Raw genomic sequence first — 14,066 nt, forward strand, 5'->3', positions numbered from 1 at the left:
CTACTTCTTTATGTATGGCTTGGTCACATACACACAAAATCTAAACTTTTGGATTCTTCTTATTTTTTTTTTTTGACAGGCAGAGTTAGAGAGAAAAGTCTTCCTTCCGTTGGTTCACTCCCCAAATGGCCGCTACGGCCGGAGCTGCGCCGATCTGAAGCCAGGAGCCAGGTGTCTCCTCCTGGTCTCCCATGCGGGTGTAGGGCCCAAGCACTTGGGCCATCCTCCACTGCCTTCCCTGGCCACAGCAGAGAGCTGGACTGGAAGAGGAGCAACTGGGACAGAACTGACACCCCAATCAGGACTAGAACATGGGGTACCGGCGCCGCAGGTGGAGGATTAGCCTAGTGAGCTGCGGCGCCGGCCTGGATTCTTATGTTTTAGGCAGCATTTCAGTTGAGTTTAGTTCAAGTCAATTCAGATATTTGCTGGACATCTAGAATTTTTTTGGAACTGTGTTAGATAGATACTGAAGCTACCAAGATGAGAAGGCATGGGGCCTTTCTTTAGGGAGTCAGAATAGAGAAGGAGAGATGAGTATGGAAACAAATTATACAATTAAAGTGAAGCATGATAAGTATAAAACAGTACAGTAGAACTCTCTGAACTGATTTGCTTCTAACAGACTCACTGCATTAATTGATAAGCCTTTTCCTGTCTTTGTTGTGGCTGATTGACTGGCTAGCCAGATTTTGCTTTCAGCTACTAGGCTTTGTCTGTTTACCTGTGTGCTTTTGTAATTTATATGCTTGCCAAGAGTTTGTGATGTTTGATCCCAAACATTTTTATGTCAGTTGTATTTGTTGGTAAGTTTTCACGGTTTAATTACATATTAAGCAAACCTATGAAATATAATTGCAAAAACACTCACTTTTATTTGCATTAAAATACAGCCAAACATTTGGAAAAACTTAATAAAGGCTAGTCACTTAAAAAATGCCATTAAAGTAGGTGCAAGTAACACTTGAACTTGGCAATAAGGTTGATCTTGATAACTCTGTTGGTGTTGGGCAATAAATTTGGACTGTATCTTGATGATTTCTAGCTTTTTCTGTGTTGTAAGAGTGAGCAATGATGTGATGGGGTGGAGCTTGAGGAGACTGAAGATGGCTGGAAACATGAGGGAGAAGAGGGAGGGAGGGGCTCATTGGCAGTCTGTGGGAGGACCTGTGGGTGACACTGATAGCTCACCTGAGGTTGGAGGCCATGACAGTCTCATGGCACCAAATTGAATGACTCTCTGACTTCTCACAGTGACTGTAGACTGGTATAAAAGTAGAAACATAGATCCTTGGAGCAATCTGGTGTTCTAATTTTGTGAGGCACAAAAGGCAGGCAGTTAAAGGGGAAAAGAGAGTTGGAGTTGGGACAAAAATGACCAAAATGTAAAATAAAAGTATTGCATGATCTCACTCATATGGGGAATCTAAAAAAGATGATTTCGTAGAAGATAAATGTATAATGGTAGTTAGCAGAGGCTGGAAGGCAAGAGAGGATGGGCATGAGGAGGGGCTGGACAATGGGTATTAAGTTATTAGGTAGGAATAAGAAGTGTTGGGGTCCCAGTGCACAGTAGGGTGACATAATGTTATTGTGCTGTAGGTTTCTCTATTACAAAAAAATCCAAAACAGCTAGAAGATAGGACTTTGAATGTTTGTATCATAAAAGAATGTTGAGAGTTTGAGGGGATAGATATGTTTACTTTAATTGAACAGTACACAATGTGTACAAGTGTTGAACTATCACATAGTAGGCATCCCAAGAATGTGCAATTTTTGTATGTAAAAAAAAATTATTTTATTCAAGCCTTTTGGCTAGAACCACCATCTTCCAAAATGACAAATACAAAGGAAGAGAGGAGAGGCACCTGAAGCATGTTTTCTAGGTCTTTTTGGAAAACATGGAGTGCATATCTACAACAAAGTTGGTACTGTGAACCTTAAGGGAACAGGAAGCAATCAAAAAAAGAATGCCCCAGGGCTGGCGCTGTGGTATAGTGGGTTAAGCTGCTACTTCTGGTGCCAGCATCCCATATGGGCACTGGTTTGAGTCCCAGCTGCTCCACTTCTTATCCAGCTCACTACTAATGCACCTGGGAAAGCAGCAGAAAATGACCCAAGTCCTTGGGCCCATGCACCCATGTGGGAGACCCAGAAGAAGCTTCTGGCTCTTGGCTTCAGCCTGGCCCAGTCCTGGCTGTTGGAGTCATTTGGGGAGTGGAAGACCTCTGTCTCTTCGTCTCTCTGTCACTAGGCCTTTCAAATTAATAAAGTCAATCCTAAAAAAAAAAAAAAAAAAAAAAAAAAAAAGAGTGCCCCATCCCACATATGTTGCTGGGTAAAGCTGGAAGGGGTCTTTAGAGTTAACCAGCATGCTTTTGGCACTGTTGTAAATAAGGGCAAGACTCTTACCCATGGTGTTAATGAATGTATTGAGCATAGTAAGCACTCAGAGCTGAGATAACTTCCTGAAACTCATGAAGGGAAATGATCAGAAAAAGAAGGGAGCAAGAGAAAAGAACCTGATTCAATGGAAGCAGCAGCTTGCTCCACCCAGAACAGCACAGTTTGTGAGAACCTGCAGAGAAGACCTAGAACTGCTGCCTCCTATGCTCCATGAGTCATGGCGTACTAGGTGCCAGAAAATAAAAGATCTCTAGATTGTAGGACAAAAGTTATTTGATTGATGAGTTCTGCTGTGTAGTATGATCAGGAGTGGAAGTGGAAGTCCAGGAACAGAATGGAGCCAGGGAAGGGGAGTATTGATGAAGTCAGAGAGTAGCTGTGCTAGGAGGGGATGTGAAGGAGCGGTAAGAGAATGGTTCTGTTGGCTTTGGGATTATAGGGGCTGGGGTTTCTGGATAGAGTGTGGCTGCAATTGTAAGTGAAGTGGACTGGAAGGCGATGAGGAATTTAGAGGTAAGGGAGTTTCAAGGCTTTCTTTGAAATGATAGCAAACATCCACCTGTCCATCCCAGACAATGCCAGGATGTTGGATGGAGAGGTGGATGGGAGATAAGTGGCAAAACTGTTGAGAAATGTGGCAATAGTTCTGGTTAAGGGTGAAGCTGACCGGTGGAGGCTGATGTAATGGCATGGGCTTCACAGGGTTTTTCATTTAAGTGCTCTTTCCCTTTCTGATTTCTTTAGGAACAAACCAACCTCTTTGTCTATAAGCACAAAATTTGTGCCTCAGTTGGGCAAGATATCCCTCCTGTTTGAGTGGGTATCTGCCTGCTCTATGCGTGTATCTTATGGAAAGCCTCAAAGAGGCTTTGGCACCTTCACTGTACCCAGGATTCATTCCTTGTTCCTATGATTCTACTTTGATATTAAATAAGTTTTCCTTTATGAGACATCTGTCAGTAAATAGAACAGAATGTATGGTTAAATAGTTAAAACTATTTTCATCATTGTAATTATAATATGCCTTGCCGTTTCAAACCAAATATCCACTTATCTTTCCTGAAATTTTGCAAGAAATCTATTATTCAAGGACGCAGAGATGATTTTTTTGGTTGAGTTAAACATTTTTATGGATTAGATATGAATTCAGTAAAAATAATTGAATTAAATTGGATGACATGAATAATTCATGACATGTAATTTCACATCAGTTCTAGCATAAAAATAAAGCTATTGGTTTATGTGCTAGGAAAATGTATTTTATTATTTAGGAAGGTGGTGAACATTATTTTCAGAAGATAATTCACTTCATGATTTAATAGAGATACTGAATCGTAAGACTGGAAGAAAGTGTGAAATTTGAACTATCAAGCTTTGATGTGGTTTGTCACTCACATCCACTTGATGCAGTGCTTGTATCGGCCATTGGTGATTTCAGAGGGTAAGCTATGGTAGCCTTCCAGATCTTGAAGGTAGGTCCAGTAATTGTGTCAGAACCTTCTAGCTGGATCTGTCCTCTGGGAATGAGCTTTCAGGCTCTGGACTATGTGGAAGACTTCGGACTTCTTTGTCTGACTTCTCTGGATACAGGGCCGAGTGAGTGCCTCTCCTTTTGCTTGTTGAACTTTTTTTTTTTTTTTTAATAAAAAGATTTATTTTTTTGAGAGGAGAGTTAGAGAGAGAGAGAGGTCTTCCATTCACTGGTTCATTCCCCAAAAGGTTGCAGTAACCGGAGCTGGGCTGATCCAAAGCCAGGAGCCAGGAGTTTCTTCCCATTCTCCCATGTGGATGCAGGGGCCCAAGGACTTACTCCATCTTCCACTGCCTTCCCAGGCCTTTAGCAGACAGCTGGATTGGAAGAGGAGCAGCCAGGAAGTGAACTGGCACCCATATGGGATGCTGACTCCACAGGCAGAGGCTTCATCTACTGCGCCACAGCGGCGCCCCCTCTGGTGAACTGTAAGTCCCTGTCGGGAGAGAGCAAGCAGTTGGGTTGCTGCTCTGACTCTTGGTTTAGGCAGAGAGCTGGCTTTTCCACACATCTCCTTGTGATTTGACTGCTGGATCTGCTGCTGTTTGCGACAGATTGCTAGGAAAACTGACCCTGTGGGAGCTGTCATTCTCTTAATGTGGAAAGTCACTAATTCAGACATCACTCCTTCTTTCAAAAATGTGTACTGTGTGCTCGCTCTGTGTATAGCCCAGGACACTGGGACAAGGCTTGGGGAGTTTCTCATGGGGCCGTGTGACGGCACGGCTGAATGTCTTAATAAAAGAGTGAGCTCGGTTAATCAATGGCTTGAGCTGAGGAGGAGTAGGAAGGTAGCTACATGCAAGGGGAGGGGAGAGAGGGGCCATTTCAGGAGTGGGAATAACCTAGGACTATGGTGAGAGGGAATCACTTTGTTTAATTAATTTTTATTTGAAAGGGAGGGAGGGAGGAAAGAGAGAGAGAGAGAGGGAGGGAGGGAGGGAGGGGAGGAGGAAGAGAGAGAGAGAGAGAGAGAGAGAGAGAGAGCGAGCCAGCCCTTCCTTTGCTTTCACTCGCCAGATACTCAGAAACCAGGAGTCAGGAACTCTGTCCTGGTCTCCCACATGGGTGGCATGAACCTAGTATTTGAGCCTTCAGCTGCTACCTCCCAGGGTGAACGTAATCAGGAAGTTGGAATGGAGAGTGGAGTCAGGACTGGAAACCAAGCACTCCGATACATGATGTGAGCATCCCAAGTGTGGCTTAACTATTGCACCCAGTGCCTTTCCCGGGAGTCAGTGTGGACCTGATGGCTGTTGCTGAGGGACAAAAGCACATGGAATGTGCAGGAGGGGGATCTGAGAACGTTCATCCACCAGGCTAAGGAGCTTGACCCAGGTCCTGAGGGCAAACAGGAGCCACTGAGTTGCACAGAATAGAAACAGTCTGTGCTTCTGTCACCGTCATCTGGCTGTCATCTAATGAAAGTTCCTCCTTATGTAATTTTTAGTTGTTCAAAGTAACAGTGATCCACAAAGGCATTGCACAATGGATGATGTATCTGGACCTCTGTCATCATTTAATGAAGACCAAAATTGATGCCAATCTGTGTTATTTTTAACAGTAATGTATCATCCTCTATCAGACTTCTACAGCCTTTTGGCGGTTTCATTTTAAGACAAAGCCATCACTTTATTCCAAAGGTCTTGCCATGGCTTTTATGATTTGAGATTAATCAAAGGCATTGATTGAGAGACCGGGAGGAAGAACCTGGCTCCTGGCTCTGGATTGGCGCAGCGCCGGCTGTAGCGGCCATTTGAGGGGTGAACCAACAAAATGGAAGACCTTTCTCTCTCTGTTTCTCTCTCTCTCTCACTGTCTAACTCTGCCTGTCAGAAAAAATTTAAAAAAAGATCCTGTTAAAGGCTAAAGAAGATGTGGTACCAACACATAATGTTGTACTATTCAGCCATAAAAGATGAAATTTTGTTTTCATAATTAATAAATTAATAGACATTGTTTGATGTGAGGAGTTGTGTCTTAAAGTTGTAAAAGCCAGACAAGGTGGAAGAAGATGACAGGTAAAATGGATTCAGGGTTTTAGTCACTTTCTCTCTTTTAAACTCTGTATTGTTTTTGTTAAATAATACATACTTCCTCTGAATGAAGCCAGAAAGTGATCCCCAGGGCAAATGCAAGTCCCATCCTCCATAGTTAAGCACATGAGATGTTTGGATGAACTCTCACTCTCTCTCTCTCTCTCTCTCTCTCGTTCTTGCTCTGCTTGTGTGCATGTCTGTGTATGTGTGTGTGTTTGTATGTGTTGAATGCATGACTTTGTCTTCTTAGTCATCCTTGATTTGCAAATTCTGGAGCTTTGCCCTCAGTGAGGTTTCTTGTTGGTTGTCTAGAGTGTTTTTCCCTCCTCTTCAAATTTCTTAAGTTGGAAACAGTTCAATTTTGTTTTTTCTCCTTACAGTGCTTGACTTGTTTTATAAAGAAAATATATATGAGCTATGATGGGATGAGTAAGTACAAGCAAAGCAGTTTAGATATGAACATCTAGTATTTTTGTCTTTATGGTGTTGGGGAAATTGAAATGTTACTGGGTTCCAGACCTTTTCTTTGCTCACGTGGAGCGATTTCTCTGTGTCGGTGCACACAGCGGTCGGGCCTTTCGTGAGACAGCGATCCTGCCTCGGGGTGCTGTGCCTCCAGCAGAGGAAGCTGGAAGATACGTTCCCTTCCCCGTGTTCTCCAGGACATCTTTTATTTTATTTTATTTTAAGATTTACTTATTTATTTGAAAGTCAGAGGCAGAGAGTGAGAGATCTTCCGTCTGCTGGCTCACTCCCCAAATGGCCCTAATGGCCAGTGCTGGGCCCTGCCGAAGCCAGGAGCCAGGAGCTTCTTACTAGTCTCCCACGTGGGTGCAGGGGCCCAAGTACTTGGGCCATTCTCTGCCACCCTAAAACTTCCTCTCGTTTTCTCTCCTTACCTTTTGTACCCAACCATTGTACTTTTCACTGCTATGAGATCATCTTTTAAAAAAAAATTCCACAAATGAGTGAGATCACATTATACTTGTTTTTCTGTGCTTTGCTTATTTTACTGAAATTAATGATTTCCAGTTCCACTTATATTGTTGTGAATGACAAAATTTCATATTTTATGGCTGAATAGTATTCCATTATGTGTTGGTACCACATCTTCTTTATCCTTTAGCAGGGAGCTAGATCAGAAGTGGAGCAGCTGGGACTTGAACTGGCACCCATACGGGATGCCTGGGCTACAGCAGTGGCTTAACCCACTACGCTCTTCAGGATATCTTTAACAAGTTTCTCTTTTACAATCCTATTGATAATAAAACAGTAACATAAACATATTCAAGGTCATGTACCATCACTGGAAATCATCTCTTTTCTTTTTTTTTTTAAAATAATATTATTTCAAAGAATTTATTTTAAAGGTAGAGAGACAGAAAGGGGATCAGGTGCTTTACTTCCCAAATGCCTGCAATAACCAAGACTAGGCCAGGCTAACTCCAGGATCCAGGAACTCAATGCAGGTCTCCCAGGTGGGTGACAGGGACCCAAGTACTTGAGCCATCACCTGCTAGCTAGCAGGGTGAACAATAACAATCCAGGAAGCAAGATTGGAAGCAGAGTATCTAGGACTGGTACGCAGGCACTCTGATTGGGGTTTAGGTGTCCAAGCTGGCTTAACAGCCATGCAAAGTGCCCACTCTTTCTGATTTTGACTATCTTTTAGGGTATTTAAACTTCACGAATTATATTAATTTATAATTCTCCTTCAGCATCTCTGCGGAGGCTGGCATTGCTTACATAGGTAGTGGCCAAGTCTAAGAAATGAGCTACTCCGCGTATCTCTCTCAGCTTGGCTTTGCTATCTGTGCATTTTGTGAGGGAAATACTGTGTCTTTTTTTTTTTTTTTTTTTTTTTTTGACAGGCAGAGTGGACAGTGTGAGAGAGAGACAGAGAGAAAGGTCTTCCTTTGCTGTTGGTTCACCCTCCAATGGCCGCCGTGGCCGGCGTGCGCATCCCGCTGATCCGAAGCCAGGAGCCAGGTGCTTCTCCTGGTCTCCCATGGGGTGCAGGGCCCAAGCACTTGGGCCATCCTCCGTTGCACGCCCGGGCCATAGCAGAGAGCTGGCCTGGAAGGGGGGCAACCGGGACAGAATCCGGCGCCCCGACCGGGACTAGATCCCGGTGTGCTGGTGCCGCAGGCGGAGGATTAGCCTAGTGAGCTGCAGCGCTGGCCGCTACTGTGTCTTGTCTTCTCTTTAGACAATGCTAAAGTCTTGTCAAAAAGTTCTTTGGTATCTCTTTTTCTTTCGTTAGAGATACTGGTTGTGCTCTCATTTATTCTTTCATCCAACCATTATTTACTAATTGCTATGCAATTGACATGTTATAGTCAATCAAGGCAAAAAGCTTGTTAGTTATATTTTAGATTGATTTTTTTAATTAGAAAATTTTGGCCGGTGCAGCAGCTCACTGGGCTGATCCTCCGCCTGCGGTGCCAGCACCCCAGGTTCTGGTCCCGGTTGGGCCACTGGATTCTGTCCTGGTTGCTCCTCTTCCAGTCCAGCTCTCTGCTGTGGCCCGGAAACGCATTGGAGGATGGCCCAGGTCCTTGGGCCCTGCACCCACATGGGAGACCAGGAGGAAGCACCTGGCTCTTGGCTTTGGATCAGCGCAGTGCGCCGGCTGCAACACTCCAGCTGTAGCAGCCACTTGGGGAGTGAACCAACAGAAAAAGGAAGACCTTTCTCTCTTCTCTCTTTCTCACTCTAACTCTGCCTGTCAAGAAAAAAAAAAAATTGTAACAGGCATAAAATTGTATGTATTTATGGTGTACTAAGTTGTATTTAATTTACATGTGTAATGTCCAGTCAACATAAATATATGTCTTTTCTCAAACATTTAATAGTTCTTTATGGTAAAAACACATCCCAAATCCTATCTTCCTGGTTTTTTTAGAGTAATTTTATTTTAAGGTACACACACACACATACACACACACAAACACACAGTATCCCCCTGTTCCCTGGTTCACTCCCTGAAAGTCTATAGCTGTGGGGCTGTGGCAGGCTGAAGCCAGGAGCCATGAACTCAAACTGGGTCTGCCACATGGGTGGCAGGGACATAACCACTTGAGCTGTCATCTGATGTCTCTGGGTGCACACAAGTGGGAAGCTGGAACTGGGTACCCAGCTGGGACTTGAACTCAGATGCTTTGATGTGGGAAGTAGCCATTCCAGGGGGTGTTTTAATTGCCATGCCAAATTCCCCCATCCCATTTTTTTTAAAATGGAGCAGTATATAGTACAGTAACATGGCTGTAGCTGTCCTACTGTGTGATAGAACCCTAGAACCTGTTACTCCTATCTGGCTATAACCTAGTATGTGTAATCTGCCTTCCTCTAAAACTTCCTCCCCTTTTCTCTCCTTACCCTCTGGTACCCAACCATTACACTTTTCACTGCCAAGAGATCACCTTTTTTTAAAAAAATTTTTTTTAATCTGATATCACATTATACTTATTAATGATCTTCAGTTCCATCCATATTGTCGTGAATGACAAAACTCCATCTTCCATAGCTGAATAGTATTCCATCATGGGTTGGTACCTCATCCTCTTTATCCATTCACAGTAGATGGACACTTGGGTTGTTTCCATTTCTTGGTGATTGTAAATAGTACTGTAGTAAACAAGGGAGTATAGATGTTTCTTTGACAGACTGATTTCATTTTCCTTAGATGTATACCCACTGGTGGGATTGCAAGATTATATGGTGGGTCTACTTTTAGTTTTTTGAAGAACTTCCATGCTGTTTTCCACAATGTCTGTACTAATTTACATTGCCACCAACAGTGTGCAGGGATTCCCATTTCTCCACATGGGGTTTTGCAGGACTTGAATTTAGGAGGTCATTGATCTCGGTAAACTTGTTTTTTTTTTTTTTTTCATAAATATTTATTTTATTTATGTAAAGGCAGACTTACGGAGATGGAGAAACAGAGAGCCTTTCATCTGCTAGTTCAGTCCCTGAATGACCGTAAGGACTGGGGTTGTACCAGGCCAAAGGCAGGAGCCTAGAGCTTCTTCTGAGTCTCCCAGGTGGGTGCAGGGGCCCAAGCACTTAGGCGATCTTCCGCTGATTTCCCAGGTGCATTATCAGGGGGCAGGATTGGAAGTGTAGAAGCCAGATCTGGAACCAACACCCCTTATGGGATGCTAGTATCACAGACAGTGGTTCAACTTACTATGCCACAATGCTGGCCCCAGTTGTAAACTTTCTTTTTTTAAAAAAAAAATTTATTTATATATTTGAAAGCCAAAGTTACAGACAGAGAGAGGGAGATATGGAGGGGTGGGTAGAGAAAGAATGAATGAATCTTCCATCTGCTGGTTCACTTCCCAAATGGCTACAATGGTCAGGGCTGGGCCTAGCTGAAGCCAGGAGCTTCTTCTGGGTCTCCCACATGGGTGCAGGGCCCAAGTACTTGAGCCATCTTCCACTGTTTTCGCAGGCTCACTAGCATGGAGCTGGATCGGAAATGGAGCAACTGGGATTGGAACCTGCGCCCATGTGGGATGCTGACACTTTGGGCGGCAGTTTTACCCACTGTGCCACAGTCCCAGCCCCTGTAAACTTTCAAATGCCTTTACTGTGAGCCTTCATTAGGCTTTACACCTGGATGATAAACTAAGTATTTATCACTAGTTTGCAAGCTCCTCGAGGGGAGAAAAATGAAGCTCAACACTGGTGATTGATTGATGGATTCCATCAACTGGAACATCCTATCCCTCCAGCTTCCGGCTGATGGAGACTGCATTTCTTCCTTCCTTTCTTTTTTTTTTTTTTGACAGAGTTAGACAGTGAGAGAGAGAGACAGAGAGAAAGGTCTTCCTTCCGTTGGTTCACTCCCCAAATGACCGCTACGGCTGGAGTGTTGCGGCCGGTGCGCTGCGCCGATCCGAAACCAGGAGCCAGGTGCTTCCTCCTGGTCTCCCATGTGGGTGCAGGGCCCAAGGACCTGGGCCATCCTCCAGTGCCTTCCCAGGCCACAGCAGAGAGCTGGACTGGAAGAGGAGCAACCGGGACAGAATCCGGCACCCCAACCGGGACCAGAACCTGGGGTGCTGGCACCGCAGGTGGAGGATTAGCCTAGTGAGCCGCGGCGCCGGCCAAGACTGCATTTCTTAACACTCAGATGTGAATTTGCTGTAGATTCTTTTATGAACGAACTCTCCTTGATGGTGTTATTCTCATCATCATTAGTAGTAATGGTGGGGACATGATCTTGTAAAAGCTCAGATGAAGAGAAGCAAGCGTAGGCTTCGGAGTTAAAAGATTTACCACCTTGCCACTCCCCCCATGCCTAATCCCCCTCCCCCGCCCCGTTCGGAAAATGTGCAAATGTAGTTGATGTTAAAAATCAGAAATTACAGGTATTTATTTTATTTTATTTATTTGAAAGGCAGAGTTAGGCCAGAGCTGTGGCGTAGCAGGTAAAGCTGCTGCCTGTAGTGCTGGCATCCCATATGGGTGCCGGTTCTGGTCCTGGCTGCTCCTCTTCCGATCCAGCTCTCTGCTATAGCCTGGGAAAGCAATAGAAGACAGCCCAAGTCTTTGGGCCCCTGCACCCGCATGGGAGACCCGGAAGAAGCTCCTGGTTCCTGGCTTTGGATCAGCCCAGCTGCTGCTATTGCGGCCATTTGGGGAGTGAACCAGCAGATGGAAGACCTCTTTCTCTCTCCCTGCCTCTGCTTTGGCAGAGTTGTATAGAGAGAGGCAGAGACAGAGAGAGGTCTTCCATCTGCTAGTTCACTCCCCAAATGGCCACAACAGCAGGAGCTGGACCTATCCAAAGCCAGGAGCTTCTTCCAGGACTCCCATGGGAGTGCAGGGACCCAAGGACTTGGGCCGCCTTCCCCTGCTTTCCCAGACCATAGCAGAGAGCTGGGTTGGAAGTGGAGTAGATGGGACTTGAAGTGGCACTCATATGGAATGCGGCACTGAAGGCAGCAGCTTTACCCGCTGCCCCACAGTGCTAGCCCCATAATGTTTCTTGAGAGGGTCAGTTGGAATAGCATTTGTGTAAAATGATGAGGTGAGGAGATCGCTTGAAACTGCGATTTTCTCCATTTCACCCTCGAGCAGATCCTTCTCTCTCTGGCTTCTGCCTCACAGCCTTGACTTTAATGAGACCGTGAGCACCCAGATGCAGTGTTTGAGGAGAAGGGAAAGGACCGGCTGAGGGAAGGAAGCCTGCTGCTGATGGATTTAGAGCATGGAGCTCCCTGGTTCGGCTGCCCAGATCAGAAGAGGTGGAAATGCTGTTGATCACGTTTTTAAGTTTTCTCTTTCTATTCCTTCATCCTTAAGCCATAAGAAGCTTACAGAAGCAAAAAGACCAGTTACCAGAGCAGAGAGGTTAGTTCTCTGTAGATGGCTGACTTGAATCTGCATCTTCACCTGTTTGTTCTTATGGAAGCGCTGTGTGTGGCTCGCAGGGTCCACATGCAGCAAATAAGAGTTGGCGCCATTAGTGCCATTCCCCACACTTCCCTTTTCTTTCTGTCTCTGGTGATGCATACATGTGTGGGACCTGCGGCATCTAATACATACCAGCAACATGCATCTTAAAGGGTGTGTGTGCATACATGTGTGCTTGTATCCTGATCCATCTGTATGCTAGCTGTGCCAGTGTTCCTTGAGAGGAACTGGAAGTGTGGGTGGGGGTGATACTGGTGATAGAGAATGCTGAACGCTCAGTGGTGTGCAGGACAGCCCCCCATTCCCGCCCAGCAAGTCCTCCTGCTGCACCTGCCACTAGCACCCCACTGAGAAACACTGTAAGTTGACACTGTGAAAGAACCCTCAGCAACTTCTATGATTTTTATGAGACTGTTTATGATTTTTTCATGAAGGATACCCACTTTTCAGAGGAAGTTAGAAAGCCTGTGCTTTGGCGAATAAGTGTTACTCAGTGAAAACCTTGATGTAATCTTGATCACCACTGTGATATTCTAGACACGTTAAATTCTACCATATATGTGAAAATTATTTCAGGTTTTAGGGCACTGCTATCATTGTTCTCTTTCTATCAGTATGGGTGAAATGAAGGTTGTTTGTCTTTGGATTTTTTTTTTTTCCCTCAACATTCTCTTATTGGGAAGCTGTTAGATAAAAATTGAGTTGGCTTTGTGAACAAGGCATTTTGCCAGAAAAATAATCTTAGCGTCACTAGACACACACACAAAGAAACTTTGGAGGGCGCTTTGGATATTACACAGGGAAACCGACAGTGCCGACAATAGCACAGGACTGATTCTCACAGTGCTTTTGAAGGCACAGAAAGCAAATGACTATTCCTGCAGTAGCTAAGATATATTTCTGCGGTGGCTGGAAGGAAACCGGCATTCTTAGAGGAGTCCAGCAAATTGTCTTGGAGCCTTTGAAGGCACACAGAAAGCTAATGACACCTCAGAGTATCAGCCTCTCTGGGTTTTAGATGCCACAGATGCCAGCAATGCTAAAGCCAGGATATAAAACCTTTCTTATAGGGCCTTTAAGAATTTAGTAGCAGGCTGAGTGTGGGTATAGAGATGTTAATGGTCTGTGGAGCAAGCTCAGCTTGTTTTTGCAAAGTGCAGAACTATAAAAGTTACCAGAAAGGACACACATTCCTGCTCTTTTGTTTGTCCCTTTGTTTCATATGCATTCTCTGCTCTCTGGAATAATAGAGCCCCTGTCATGTTCTGGGTCCTGTGGCTACAAAGGGGACTCCCGTGTAGGTTGTACCCTTACATGGAGGGGAGAGATGTATGCTTTCCTATCCACAGTTCAAGGTGGAAGGCAGCAGTGATGCAAATAAAGCACAAATTAAATGGAAATGTAGCTGCAGAAGAAATTACTTCTGGCTGATAGAATCAAAGAAAGCTACATAGAGGAAAGAGCAGAGATGGTATTTAACTGTTTTTAAGAATATGCAGGATCTGGGCAGGTAGCAATTAGCTTGTGGGGAGAAAGAAGAGAGTATTGTAGGGGCGGGCACTCCGTGCTGGTGGGATGGCATCTGCAAAGGGTTTGGGATGGGAGTGGCATGAAAAGGGGACAGCTTAAGGTTAGGAGATGGCCTGGTATGTGCTTCTCAC

At 44.7% G+C, this 14,066-nt stretch overlaps 1 protein-coding gene and 1 pseudogene across 2 annotated transcripts in view; one reads left to right on the forward strand and one right to left on the reverse strand.

The window, feature by feature from the left end:
- Nucleotides 1-14,066, forward strand: part of MSRA (methionine sulfoxide reductase A) — a 410,272-nt gene that overhangs the window by 84,181 nt on the left and 312,025 nt on the right. The gene's annotated exons all lie outside the window — the stretch shown is intronic.
- LOC133775447 (cytoplasmic protein NCK1-like) overlaps nucleotides 1-14,066 on the reverse strand; it is a 30,007-nt pseudogene that overhangs the window by 15,233 nt on the left and 708 nt on the right.

This window comes from Lepus europaeus, chromosome 16, assembly GCF_033115175.1.
Source record: "Lepus europaeus isolate LE1 chromosome 16, mLepTim1.pri, whole genome shotgun sequence".
Lineage (NCBI taxonomy): Eukaryota > Metazoa > Chordata > Mammalia > Lagomorpha > Leporidae > Lepus > Lepus europaeus.